The sequence below is a fragment of the Thalassophryne amazonica genome, chromosome 3 (assembly GCF_902500255.1).
Source record: "Thalassophryne amazonica chromosome 3, fThaAma1.1, whole genome shotgun sequence".
NCBI lineage: Eukaryota > Metazoa > Chordata > Actinopteri > Batrachoidiformes > Batrachoididae > Thalassophryne > Thalassophryne amazonica.
This window is the reverse complement of record NC_047105.1, coordinates 105,392,125-105,407,059: the sequence shown is the minus strand read 5'-3', so window position 1 is coordinate 105,407,059 and position 14,935 is coordinate 105,392,125. Positions and strand designations below refer to the sequence as shown.

Here is a 14,935-nt window from a genome sequence, read left to right as displayed (position 1 = left end):
GTGGTGATGCTTGCAAAGATTTTTTTTTCCTTAAATTTGGCACATTGTAGCTATAAATGACTGTTCTGTTTCACAAGAGCCTGGCTTTATTTTGGGTCACCGTTTCAGTCTTCATTAATTTTGGATTTTACCTGACAGCAGAAACAGATCACGGGGCGCCAGACGAGTACTTGGCCTTGGTCCACCTGGCTCATAATTGCTCGGCTGGAAGGTGTTGGACAAAGTAATCGTACCTGCGCCTTGAAGCTGATAATAATCGTCTTCCCTGTTGAGCGTCTCTGCTCAATGCCACAGATGGGTCAAGAGCAGTCTTTAAAAGCTTTAATATGATGCAAGCGCGCAAAATTAGAACTACTCACTTTTACTCAATACTTTTACTTAAAGTACATTTTATATGAGGAATTTGCTTTTGATACTTAAGTACAGTAAATGTCAGATACTTTAAGACTTTTACTCAAATAATATTTTTAAAGGAGACTTTAACTTTTACCAAAGTAATTTTATATATGTATATTTTTTGTACTTGTACTTTCACTCAAGTATCACTTTGAGGAGCTTTATACAAGACTGATCTTTAGTATATGACCCATGTACCAACTGAAACTAGCCTTTGTCACCATTTTTGCTATTTGTGTTGTGGTTTGGCCCCTGTCTGTGCCCTTATGTTAAGTTCTTGTTGTGTTCTTTTCCCTGTCTGTGTTTGTCATCCTTGTTGGTTGTCTCTGTGTTCGTTTCCCTGTCATCCTTGTAAGTCATCTTTGTGATTTGTCTCTTGTCTGGGTCCCTGTGTTTATGGTCATAGCATGTCAGTTATGTTCTTCATCTGTTGGTTGTGTTGTTTTCCTGTGTGTGCACTTACTTGCTTCTTTGAGTTCCATGTTAGTTTTCTGACTTTGTTTTCTTGGTTTTGTACTTTGTTGTGTTGTGGCCCTCCCTTTTAGTTTGATTAGTATTAGGAGATGCTTTAGTTTCCACTCACCCCTGGGTTTCTTTTGAATTTTGAGTCACCTTGTGTGTGTGAGTTTCTGTCTGTGTGTTGTTTTCCGGTCTCCCCTTTTCTTCCCCGAGCTCTCCACACCTGTCACTCATTTGGTCATTTATGTTTCAGTATATAAGGCTGCACTATGTCCTGTTTTGTTGCTGGATTCTTCTTTGGTTCTTTCCATGGTATTTCTGTGAGTACTTCATTATTTTTGTCACCCCCTGTGTGTAGCCGTGTTCCAGCTTGTAAGTTGTAACTATTCCTTGATACCTCAGTTTGTTTTGCCCTCATATTGCATTCCAGCATTCTTTGCCTCCTTGTTTAATCCAGTTTGTTCGTTGCCTCCCCTTGCCTGCGTTTGTGGATTGTATTTTGATTTTTGACTTCTGTGAACCCCTTTGAACTCTCTTTGTTGTACTACGCTCCTGTGTTTTGGAGATCGAATCACCTTTGCAATCACCTTTCCTGCCATTTTGGTTACTGTCTGCATTCTCGGGTTCATTAAGACACTGCTATGCAACAATTTGTAGCAGATCATTTCAAAAAATTGGGTGTTAGGTAGTTCAAACTATACCTTTGGAATCCTTATTATCAGACAAATAATGTGTTATACTTTTCAACACGGTTTTAGCATTTTTAAATGTTAACCCTTGTGTAGTCTTTCATTGATTGACCATTACCTGGCCATAGCTATGACTCTTCGATGGTTTCATATATTTTTGTCATTGCCATAGGATAGTGCAGTACCGATTAGGTCAAAACTGGCTGTGGGCTCACAAAATTAGTGCACGCATATGTGGATGTGAAACATTCAGATTGGAGACGTTAAAAAAAGTCTGCATGCAAACTATAGATGCACACACTTTGCAAAGCTTTATAGGATCTCCAAGACTATATCTGACCGTACGTATGTGGAAATGGTGTAGTATACATAGAAAAGATGTGTTGATAAGCTCTTCTCTTCTTGGTCTGAAGTGCTCTCAAAATGTCTGTCATGGTCTACCCTCCTTTTCTCTCCTCCTTCTTCTCATGTCAGAGTGCTTCCCTTTTTATAGACCATCTGCCTTAAAACGGCCTTCTGAAATGAGAGTGAAGATCAAACCTAGCAGCAGAGTACCTTCTCTCAAGGTTAATTTCCCTTTCAAGGGAAGAAGAGGGTGTTTGTGTCTTTAGCTCTTACTCAGAAATTTTGTCAACAGTTCAAGCAAAATTCAAGAGCATTTCTCTCTGTCTTTGTCATGGATATGATTATGAGGATATCTGCAGCAGGTAAGAGCTAGAGGGATAGAGGCGAGCTGAGCTGAGGCTGTTTCAGTCAGTTTGTTAAATGTGAGCAGTGTGTGCAGGGTATTGCTCATCTTATGTGGAGGTACAGCCAGGAATCACTCTGTGGCAATCACTATCACTCGATGATGGCATTGTTTTGATTGAGAAATTCTGAAACACTGAATTATTTTCTGCAGCAATTGTTTCTTTGAGATTTGAGCATTATGAAACATTGTATTATTTCCTAAACCTCATGTTATATTTCACCAGCCTATCTGGTACAGGTTCTAAAATGGACATGTGCAAATGCGTTGAGGGTGTGGCGTATTGACGCAGACATGAATGAGCAATGCTTGTCAGCATCTCACCATGTCATTTAGGTCCTTCAGACTTTATTTTGAGTAAATGCTTCAGGGGAGCATTAGCATGGCAAAAACCTTTCAACTTCTGGGGGGCTCCGCCCCCCCAACCCCCTATATTTTTAAACAGTTTTCTTTCTTTCCCTCTCACATGCCTGGAAAAGCTCTTCACAATCTAACCATGTCCTTTAGGGCCCTGTCCCACTGGCGTTTAGGAGGATTTGCGTATGGATTGTGCACAAAATTGGCCCATATTCGCCAAACATCCGCAATATCCATGTAACATGCCTGTATGAGTTGGCCGTCATCCAAACATGCCCGTGATCATCCGCAGAGGCACACATGTCCGCAGCCAGGATTTTTGAGCTGTTCAAAAATCTGAATGCGGATGACATCCGCCTTACACACTCCATATATACTCAATACATACTCACTCTATGCACTGTATATCTGCCGTTAACTGCTGATATCTGCAACTGACGGGGATTTGCGGCTTGGCAGCGGACCGGGACAGTGTGTAAAACAGATATATATCATGCCCATCATGTCCACATCACAAACTAAAATAAGTTGTAGCGAATGCATACAAATTGGCCACGAATAAAGCATTTTCGTTACATCTGCTTTGCAGGTGATTTGCGGACAATCTGTGAATGCATATCAAACACGTCACGTAAACCCAAAGTGTGGCAGAAAGTGACATACCTGCCAGTCAGTGCCGGTCCGGCTGTGTAGATCCACAAAGGCGTAGCTGCTGCAATCCAGGACTTTTATTTAACACCAACAAAAGGAAGAGTTGCTGTTTAGACACAACCCACTCAAAAAAAAAAAAAAAAACACCGTCTCACACCCCGAGCGGCTTCCCCCCTCTCGCTCCTCAAACTCATGAACAGTTAACCCTCACATGACAATACTCTGTGATCAACTTGTCCAAGTCCAGCAAATGCTCCAGAGGCTCTGTTGTTGGTGTGAATAGTGATGCCGATGGCCCGAGTGCGCTTCTTTTATGACCTCAATGCAGATGCCGTGAGCCGTGATGCCGTGAGCATGACTAAAACCTTTCAGTTTCAGACCCCCTGCCTTTTTAAACATTTTTCTTTCTTTCCTTCTCACATACCTGGAAAAGCTCCTCACCATCTAACCATGTCCTTTAGATCCTTCAGACTTTTTCAGTAAAATGGTTCTTGGGAGCATGAGCATGACTAAACCCTTTCAGCTTCAGGGGGAGCTCCGCCCCCACAGACCCCCCACCTTTTTAAGCATTTTCCTTATTTTGCCTTTCAGCTTCTGGGGGGCTCTGCACCCCATACTCTCCACCTTTTTAAGCATTTTATTTTTTTTGCTTTTCAGCTGACCCCCCCAATTACAGCCCTCTTAACCCTCTGCCACTTTAAGCATTTTTTTTAATGTAGATGTAAATTAATATTCACAGTTTTCTGTGAGTTGACAGTAGGGCTGTACAATATGGCCAAATTATCATATCTCAATATTGTCATGTAAATGTCACTTATATACATGCTGTCCATATTCTTGAGCCACTTAGGTGGGCAGGGAGAGTTCAATTTCAATTTATTTCAATTTATTTTCATTTATATAGCTCCAAATCACAACAGAGTTGCCTCAAAGCACTTCACACAGTTAAGGTCTAACCTTACCAACCCCCAGAGCAACAGTGGTAAGGAAAAACTCCCTCTGAGGAATAAACCTCAAGCAGACCAGACTTAACGGGGTGACCCTCTGCTTGGGCCATGCTACAAACATAAATTACAGAACAATTCACAGAACAGTTCACGGATGACTATACAAGAAATGCTATTGGTGCACAGGACAGGAGGATACAACTCCCATCTCTGGATGGAGCTGCACCTTAAACAGAGAGAAAAAAAAACAGAATCAGGCATCAGAAAGACAAAAAAATATATATATATACTGTATAATTTGCCAGCATTAAACAACAAGAAAACAGAGAAATACTAAGGTGATCGCCGGCCACTAGCCCTAAACTTCACTAAAAGACTCAGAATTTAGGTAAAGTTGAGGCCGCGGCTCACTCCAGTTACTAATAAATGAATTAAAACAGTAAAAAGCGTAAAACAAAACTGTACTAGTATGCTAGCCATATGAAAGGGAAAATAAGTGCATCTTAAGTCTGGACTTGAACGTCTCCACAGAATCTGTTTTATTGATGCAGGGAGATCATTCCACAGAACAGGGGCATGATAAGAGAAAGCTCTGTGACTCACAGACTTCTTATTCACCTTAGGGACACAAAGTAGTCCTGCACCCTGAGAACGTAAAGCCCGAGCCGGTACGTAAGGTTTAATTAGGTCAGCTAGGTAGGGAGGTGCCAGTCCATGAATAATTTTATAGGTTAGTAGCAGAACCTTAAAATCTGATCTAACTGGGACAGGAAGCCAGTGAAGGGATTCCAAAATGGGTGTAATGTGGTTGAACTTTCTGCTTCGTGTCAAAAGTCTGGCTGCAGCATTTTGAACCAATTGGAGACCCCTAATACTAGACTGCGATAAACCAGAAAATAGAACATTGCAGTAGTCCAATCTAGAAGAGATAAATGCATGGATCAGGGTCTCGGCATCAGCCATAGACAGGATATTTATTTCTTTATATTATTTATATTTTGCAGGTGGAAGAAAGCAGTCCTAGTAACATTTCTAATGTGGAGGCCAAAGGACAACGAAGGATCAAAAATTACCCCAAGGTTTCTCACTTTGTCAGTGTGATGTATGACACACGAGCCGAGGCTGAGTGTTAACCAGTCAAATTGATGCCGATGTCTCACTGGACCAAGAACCATCATTTCAGTCTTATCAGAGTTTAAAAGTAGGAAGTCTCTAGACATCCAACTTCTCACTGCTGCAAGGCAATCTTCTAAGCATTTTATGTGAACGAGATTACCAGCAGTTATCGGTATGTATAACTGAGTATCATCTGCATAGCAGTGAAAGGTAATCCCAAAATGCCGCAATATGTGCCCAAGAGGTGCTATATAAAGGTAGAAAAGCAGGGGGCCTAAGACAGACCCCTGTGGAACCCCAAATTTCATGTCACTAAGGTTAGAGGTAGTGTTACTGTACAAAACACAATGAGAATGACTGGTCAAGTATGACGTCAGCCATGCAAGGGCACTCCCAGTTATCCCAAAATGATTTTCCAGCCTATCAAGTAGAATATGATGATCCACTGTATCAAATGCAGCACTGAGATCTAACAGCAACAGAACCGTAGTGGTGTCCGAATCCTTTGTAAGCAGAAGATCATTCACCACTTTAGTGAGAGCTGTCTCTGTGGAATGATATTTTCTAAAAGCAGACTGCAGTGGCTCAAAGAGATTATTCTCATGTTCCCATGGGATGAAAAAGCTTTTCAACCTACCATCCCTGGTTCTCAAGACCAGGCACCTAAGTGGCTCATCTCTTTCTCTCTCTCTCTCTCTCTCTCTCTCTGTCTCTCTCTCTCTCTCTCTCTCTCTCTCTCTCTCTCTCTCTCTCTTTTTTTTTAAGATATTTAGGTGTACCTTAGTAAACATTAGTAGAGTTCCACCTTCGATTTGAAATGTATAACAGAAGATATCTTACTGAATTTTCATATCAGTATGATATACGATATGACTATGATTTGACACAAAGTGCAGCAACAGTGAAACTTAAACATTCTTAACCTCTTAAACCCTAGAGTCCCCAAATTTGGGGACTTGCCCTGTTTTGGAACATTTGAACACTCATAACTAACCAATACTGACACCAACATACACTTATTATACATCAAAATGTCAAGTCTCCACTACAAAAGTATCCACTTCAATCACATATAAACTAACCACAGCTGAAACACCAAGGAAATAAAGACATAAATCGGAATTAATTTTTTGGGGAGGGCTCATTTACTCCTACCAAGTATTATTTACTTTCAATTTTTTGCATCCACCACATCCCCTAGGACCTGTCTTTTAGCTGATCCATACGTTTGCATTTTTGACCTTGTACAAGCTGAGAAATAAATCATAATGTATGGGTATGTGATTTTGGTGAAATAGGCTCTTGGGCAGGCGTGGCCAAGTTCGTTCCTTGAGAGCTACCTTCCTGACACTCTTAGTTGTCTCCCTGCTCCATCACACCTGAATCCAATGAAAGGCTCATTAAAAGTCTGCTAACGAGTCTTTCATTGGATTCAGGTGTGTTGGAGCAGGGAGACAACTATGAGTGTCAGGAAGGTAGCTCTCAAGGACTGAACTTGGCCACCCCTGCTCTAGGGCTTAAGGGGTTAAACAAAACAGTAATAATACCACAGTCTTTTGCACTCATCATAACGGTAGGATAGTGCAAAAAGCCCCCCAAAATTATTGGAACACTTGGAATTTCACACATTTTAATTTGTTTATTCCATTTTAAATACAAGAAATACAAAAAAAAAAAATATATACAAATACAAATTTCTAAAATGATCTTCCTCAAACTCAAAGTGAAAGTAAATCTCTAAAACTTGATAAATAAATAATAAATAATCAGTTTTATTGCCAGTTTTCTTTAGACAAGTCAGGGGATGGAAACATGAACATTTCCAAGTCACTGAATATGTCTTGGACTTTATTTACATCAGTTATGAAGAAATACAAATGTTTCTTTCACCAAAACATCAAATCTAGGCTTTCATCTCAAATGTACTTTCTGTCAAATTGTAGCTGAACTTTCAGGTTTTCTTTTTAAGAAAATCTTCCTCTACACCACTTCATCAAGAAGCTGGATTTTATATTTTTAATTAATGTATATCAAGTTGTAGAGATTTGCTTTCAGTTTGAGCTAAGGAAGATAATTTTAGAAAAAAAAATGTATTTGAAATGGACTAAACAAATTAAAATGTGTGAAATACCAAGTGTTGCAATACTTTTGAGGGCAGTTGAGAGTGGAATCCTGCATATGGTGATACAAGGACCAAATTCGGCACAAATAATCCACAGACATGATTGAAAGACATCACAGAAATGATTGGCCACTTGAATTTTCAATAGGCAGCCAGGTAGGGGTAAATTGAAGAATTACACAGGGGTCAAAATTAAAAGATGCTCCAATCATATAGAAAACAACACCACATTATTTACAGAATCATAAAGATTCCAAAAAAGGTGTAGTTTGGACTGTCTGTGGCTGAATTTTATGGAGTTATGAGGTAAAAGCAGCAAGAATGGTGACAAAGGTTAGTTTCAGTTTGTACAGGGGTCAAAAGTTAAAGCTGCTCCATTAATTTTGCTCCAGCTGTATTTGTGCTGAATTTGATGCTTGTATCACCATTTGACATCACGACGTGTTGGAAACGCATCGGCCTGGCATTATGACACATTGGAAAACTTTGACGCATCGGCCTTACGCTTTCAGTGTGAAAGGCCCATTATAATTTTCAACATGGTTTTAGCAATTTTTAAATGTTGACCCTTGTGTAGTCTTTCATTGATTGACCATTACCTGGCCATAGCTATGACCAGGGGCGATTTTGGTATGGAAATTCTGGTGGGGCCACACAATATTCATGCAAGAAAATCTGATGCAATCCTAACGTGTTACCTCTCTCATATTGTCACAACATACGACATCGTATAAAGTGCAGAAGAGAGGAGATCACAACATATTTGATGAGAAAATCTCAGCTCAATAATACTGTCTTGAATCACTTAACAATCCAACCAGATAGCCTATTACCATATCAACACCACCACCAAAGAACGGTGTTAAAGCTCTCCCAAGATTAAATACTTAATATTGAAACAACAATGTGATGATAACAAAACAATGAAGAACCCACTGCGTAAACGGCCCACAGCCAATACATAACAATCAATATACCAGTCAGAAAGCCATTTCAGCACCACAGACAAGTGATCAGCTCCTTTGGGGAGCCTGCTTGAGGTTATGCGTCCTCCAACACATCCACGCAAGCCAGCAACCCATTACTCCAACTCTGCTACAATTATTCAATATACATATTATATATAATCAATTCCACATAAAATTAAGTAAATTAAGTCGCCCTCTGACACTTGTGCGTCAAACTTCTCATGCTCAAACCAACGCCTAAATACAGCACAGCAGTCAATATGTCATAGTTAAGAATAAAAATAAGACTCACCATGGTTCAGTTTTTGAAGAGGAATGAAGTTCGGTGGTCCTTCATGATGGCAAACTTCTCAGTGACCTTGCTGTTAAAATCCAACAGTCCATGGATGAATCCGTTTTCAATAAGCATCGCCAGGGCGTTCAATCTCTGCTGTCCCATTGTATTCCGTGAAAATGTTTTTATTCTTTTTCGAGTAGAGAAGTTTCTCTCAGATTCAGTGCTTGTCATTGGTGGTGTGATTATGAATTGTTGAAGTGTCACTGTTTCAGATAAGGCCTCCTAGATGTTATTTTCATGAATGAACTTCAGTAAAGAAACTGCGGTGTTGCCTGTGCCGAGTTCACTGTGCTGGTAGAGGGACATCAACTCCGTTTTCAGATTGTAAACACTGTACATGCAATCCAAAAGTTCATTCTGGATTATTTCTGAAGTGCCCTTCCTCTGAGCCTGGAGTCTCTCTCACACATCCTCTCAAAATACACCTGAAAATGCTAGGGTTTAAGGAGCTGGCAGACTCATCATGTCCACGCAGGGAAAGTTCACACTTTCCGTACAGTTTTAAACAGGGTATAATTCTGCCAAGGACATACCTGTTTTCTTCAGTCTGGCGATTATGCTCTTCGATGCCACGTCTGTGTGCACTGTCAAGCTGAGATGTAATGTTTGTGGTCCCTAATAAGCCGAGCTTGATCGCATTATCCACATGTGATGCGCAGCTCTCATGTTTTACTAGCCTTTCTGATAGATGTTTCAAGTCCTTAAATCCAGTCATTGTCCAGATAGTTTCCCCACCAAAAAGAAGACATGGAAAACAGAATAGCGCTTTTTTTCGATTGGCTAGCCGTTAGCCATTTTTTACGTTTGAATCATTCATGTTTGAATGATCTATTTTTATCCTTTCCTTCTTGACAAAGGGTGAAATCCTCTGGTCTGTGGGGTCCCAGACATTTAATCTCTAATTTATGTTCGATCGGAAGAGTACCAAATCGCACAGTCGTGAAATAATCTACGCGGTTCATTGTTTTTCTAAATAGCAAACTAGTTAATTGACAAGGTAGCGATGCCCAGTACCCACCCTCACACCAAATCAACCAATAGGAAAGCGTCTGGGGCCCTCCTGGCTGTCAGGCCCCACCGGCCAAACTGACGTGTGCGTTGAGCACGCGCATGCACATGCAGCAGTGTGTCCAGTCCAGAGCGCTGCAGGCACGGCCTTCTCTTGCTGGGCCCCACCGAGCAGAAACAGGTGAGCAGCAGAGACAAATCCACACAGAACAAGATTACAGACAAGTCTAGAGAAGAAATACACTCTGCAAATGAAATCTTCAACATTTTATTTAGCAAACAAAGTTCAGTTTGTTAACTTGAAGTTTCGCTGAACAACATAATTGTGATGAGCATAATTCTCCTTTGCACAACAGCGACATCTGGTGGGGCCGTGCCCCAAGGGCCCCTAATGCAAAAACGCCACTGGCAATGACTCTTGGATGGTTTCATATATTTTTGTCATTGCCATATGATAGTGTAGTACCGATTAGGTCAAAACTGGCTGTGGGCTCATGTACTAAATTAGTGCACGCATACGTGGATGTGAAACTTTCGGATTGGAGACATTAAAAAGTCTGCATGCAAACTATAGATGCACACATTTTGCAAAGCTTTATAGGATCTCCAAGACTATATCTGACCATACTTATGTGGAAATGGTGTAGTATACATAGAAAAGATGTGTTGATAAGCTCTTCTCTTCTTGGTCTGAAGTGCTCTCAAAATGTCTGTCATGGTCTACCCTCCTTTTCGCTCCTCCTTCTTCTCATGTCAGAGTGCTTCCCTTTTTATAGACCATCTTCATTAAAACGGCCTTCTGAAATGAGAGTGAAGATCAAATCAAGCAGCAGAGTACCTTCTCTCAAGGTTAATTTCCCTTTCAAGGGAAGAAGAGGGTGTTTGTGTCTTTATCTCTCACTCAGAAATTTTGTCAACAGTTCAAGCAAAATTCAAGAGCATTTCTCTCCATCTTTGTCCTGGATATGATTATGAGGATATCTGCAGCAGGTAAGAGATAGAGGGATAGAGGCAAGCTGAGCTGAGCTGAGGATGTTTCAGTCACCTGACACCTGACAGACAGGTGTGCACAAACCCGGTGCGAGAGTTCGTGCACACTGTTCTTTCAAGCAGGAACAGTGCCGGTGCAGCACGTGGCACCGCTTAAGTGGAAGAAATAAAAACCAGCTGGTACGTGTGGAACCACATCTCACTGCTTATGTGGAATAAATAAAAAATAAAAAAAGCCGATACCTGTGGGACCACATCACGCAGCTTATGTGTAATAATAAAAAAAAAGAAAAAACAAACCACCCCAGATGTGAATTGCCGTGCACATTTCCTGCCCGACATGCGAGTCTTGTGGACGGCACGCTGCTGCACAGACACCGCGTCATGTTGAACAGAGCTCACATGAGTGACGTGACGGTCAGATCGCCCACTGCGTGTTCTTATCTGATGGTTCATTTCAACATGACAGGCTGTCAGTGTCCTCTCCGTGTGCGCACTTGCTGGCTGCACCTTGTCGCCACTGCAATATATGTTTTTATTTATGTCCATGTACATAAATACAGCAATCAGACACACGCGCCTCACAGTGGACAGTTGGTCATCCATGTCTGTCCAAACACAGTAGGTGTTGTGTAGCTGGAATGTCCAGAATGACAGATCACCACAGCTGCTTCTGTCATAGCCACACCTCCTGTCAGTTCTCAGCGCACACATCAAAGCCACAGTCGTGTGGAACTTAGACAAATTTCTCTGCCAGTACAACAGTGGTCGTCTGCAGTCTGCTGTCGTGTGAAGACTGCGACTGGCCACACATTTTCTAAGTGCCATGCGAGCGGTGTTAGATGTTCATGCATGTCACCTGGAATTTGGCTGGCACCTGCCATGAGAGGGTGTGATGGGTTCACACAGCGCACATTTTGTCTTTTAGGCGCTTGTGTGTGCAAATAGTTGTAGCAACAGGTGTACGAGACGTTGGAGGCAGGGACATTACACGGTTTGTACACATTCCTACATCATGCGCACTAAGTGTGCACTTCGTCCAAACTTCACACTATGTGTAAAGGGGCCCTAAGTTTAGGGGATAGAATTAAAAACAAAACCTTAGGTTTGGACAATATAAATTGGTCACAGGAGAATGAAGGTCCAAGTCTTTAAGGTCCTGGTCCTTACTATCTTGCTTTGACCAGAATTAACAAAACAAAGCCATGGAATGTAAATGTAAAACAGTTTCTTGACTTATTGTCACAAACAAAAAGTATTGCAAGGCACTTGGTTCAAAGTTGCAATTGGTATTGTTTCGAAAAAACTAAACAAAACCCATGTGCGAATATTTTGGGAGTGGTCAAATCCTGAATTGAATCCCTCTTAGCTACATCTGTGGTCCTATGGGTTACACATCAGGGATAGCTGTGGACACAGCAGGTGTATTGTGAAATTCTTAATTGCACCAACTCTTTCCTTGCAACTTAGTCCCACTTACTTCAGACGCACAGAAAAGGCACTCATGAAAGAGTAATGCATGAAACATGTATTTAGCCAAATGAGTCAGTTTCTTCTGACGAGCATCGTCCGAAGACGGCGGCGCAGCTGTTCATTTGTTATATAGCTGTTGTAACTGATCTAAGTGACTTTTGTTGCCTTGTAGTTTGTATTTGTGCACAGAGTAATAGGATACACTGTCAATAAGAAGTTGCCATCCCTGCTGCTGTTCATCCTACTTATGCCTTTCTACACAACAAAATAGAATATTAGTCTCTAAATGTTTGCCAGGCATCCATGTGTGCAAAATAAACTTTAGTCAGATTGAACAAATCAGCTGAGCCACAATTTATATTTTATTACTCACCCTATGAATGCACTTGACGTATAATTCATTTCATTCACAACAGTACTTTTGCAGTAATGCGTGTGTGCATTAATCATTTTCGTTGCAAAACAGACTTAATATGGTGACAATGTCAAATAATTTATAGTACAAAATCAGTGGCCAAAAGGCCTTGAAATAATCTACTTATACAGAGAAAATTCCAGGTTGTACAGGCAGGAAGAGCTTGTGATGATGTCTTGATGATGCACAATACAATGACACCTGACGTTTTATTACTGGGCTAACAGTTAAACATTTCAACCAGCTGCAATGAAGTCATGAAAATTCAGTAAGGTATGGCTTCTATAATATATTCCATTTCTAAGGTAGAACTATATTAGTGTATACTAAGGTATATCTAAAAAAGGAAGAGTGATATAGAGTAGAGTAGAGCCACTTAGGTGCCTGGTTTTGAGAACCAGGGATGGTAGGTTTAAAAGCTTTTTTATCCCATGGGAACTCTCCCTACCCATCCAAGTGGCTCAAGAAAATGGACATATCATAATAATATAGCATAAGACATATCATAAGAAAATACATATCATGTATATAAGTGAAAATTTAAATAATAAGGGTAATAAAGAACATACACAAGAAATGGTTACTATGTAATATTAAAGGAGTTAGCTTGTAAAACCTAAATGTTTATATCGGAGAAGAATGTAGTATACGTATACTTAGTCTGTAGATTAGTAGTAAAATTAAATTATAGCTAGTAGGCTAAGCTTTAAATATGGTTATTTTATTATAGAAACAGAAGCTATGATGTAATATGTTTTGGTATCTATCTAAAGTAAACCCTGCTAGGTTACTATAGGACGATAAAATACATAATCTATATGCTATCAAATGGAAACCTCAAACTAGGTACTATCTGTTGATATCTATTAAAGGGCCCTGTCGCACTGGGGAGAGGATCAATTGCGCATGAATTGAGTACACAAATTATGGGCATTCGTTGTCGTCCGCAACAAAAATGGCCAAAAATGACAAATGTCCCAGTATGAATTATGGATATATTAATAATATATAGCGAATATATGATGAACAATCACAGTTATATAACGCATGTAGTGTTGGGAAGGTGTCGTAGCACGGACCCACAACAGGGGGCGCTAAAGAACGGACAATGAATAAGCCAAAAAGTAACAATTTAATGTTGTGACAACACACAACTAAACACACAAAATTTGTAAAGTCAATTAACACCAGGTGACGTGTGGGCAGGCTCGAAGATAGAAGACCCCCGACGAGAGAGAAGCCGCGTCCCACACGGCTTCCACCACCAACAGTCTGAAGAACACCGGAGCCGCCAAGTCCCGCGTCCCCAGGTGGCCTCTGTCTTCGGCTGTCGACCCTGGTACTGCTGGCAGAAAGCAGAGACAAGATGAATGAGTGTGAGTCCGCACACTCAGTAGTCCACAGTCTGTACACAGTTAGGAGGGAGCACCTCCACCTCCAATCACACACTCGTGCAGCTCCTGATTAACCACTTATCTGGTTTGGGGTGTGAGGCGAAGCCGTCGCTGTCACACCAAACGCCAATTCCGCAGATAAGAAAACCACCAGGAAAACGGCTGCAACAGAAGTTCAGATTATTACACAACGTATGTGTCAGCAGAGAAATTACCTCTTGGTAGTCGATTTCTCGGCGGGGAGGTGGAGTTGCAGTCCGGCTTATGTATTGGTGTAGATGAGTGACAGCTGGTATGATGAGTGACAGCTGTCACTTCCTCTGGGTCTGGCGCCCTCTCGTGCTTGGAGCCCGCACTCCAAGCAGGGCGCCCTCTGGTGGTGGTGGGCCAGCAGTACCTCCTCTTCAGCGGCCCACATAACATGTAGTGAGGAAAATGATCCGACACATTGAGATTATCACGGCAGTATTATGGGTGTATAATGAATGCATCGCGCACGTGTTGCGCGTGCACGGCATCTGCATTGCGGTCATAAAATAAGCTCACTCGGGCCGTTGGCATCACTATTCACAAAAACAATACAGCCTCTGGAGCATTTGCTGGACTTAGACAAGTTGATCACAAAGTTAATGTTCATTTTGTCATGCGAGGGTTAACTGTTCATGAGTTTGGGGAGCCCGAGGGGGGAAGCTGCTCGGGGTGTGAGACAGTGTTTTTTTTTTGTTTTTTTTTTGAGAGCGCCACAGAAAACAGACTTCAGCGTGAGTTGTGGCTAAACAGCGACTCTTCCTTTTGTTGGTGTTAAATAAAAGTCCTGGATTGCAGCAGCTATTACGTCTTTGTGGATTTACACAGCCGGACCGGC

General features: G+C 41.2%; 1 protein-coding gene and 1 long non-coding RNA gene across 3 annotated transcripts in view; one reads left to right on the top strand and one right to left on the bottom strand.

The window, feature by feature from the left end:
* Positions 1–14,935, top strand: part of cdh4 (cadherin 4, type 1, R-cadherin (retinal)) — a 1,030,104-nt gene that overhangs the window by 813,588 nt on the left and 201,581 nt on the right. The window lies entirely within an intron of this gene.
* LOC117507385 lies at positions 9,636–12,266 on the bottom strand. The gene is made up of 3 exons (XR_004559703.1): positions 12,255–12,266; positions 9,897–10,213; positions 9,636–9,850 (listed from the first exon to the last, which is right to left on the bottom strand). It is a non-coding gene; the product is annotated as an uncharacterized LOC117507385 (long non-coding RNA).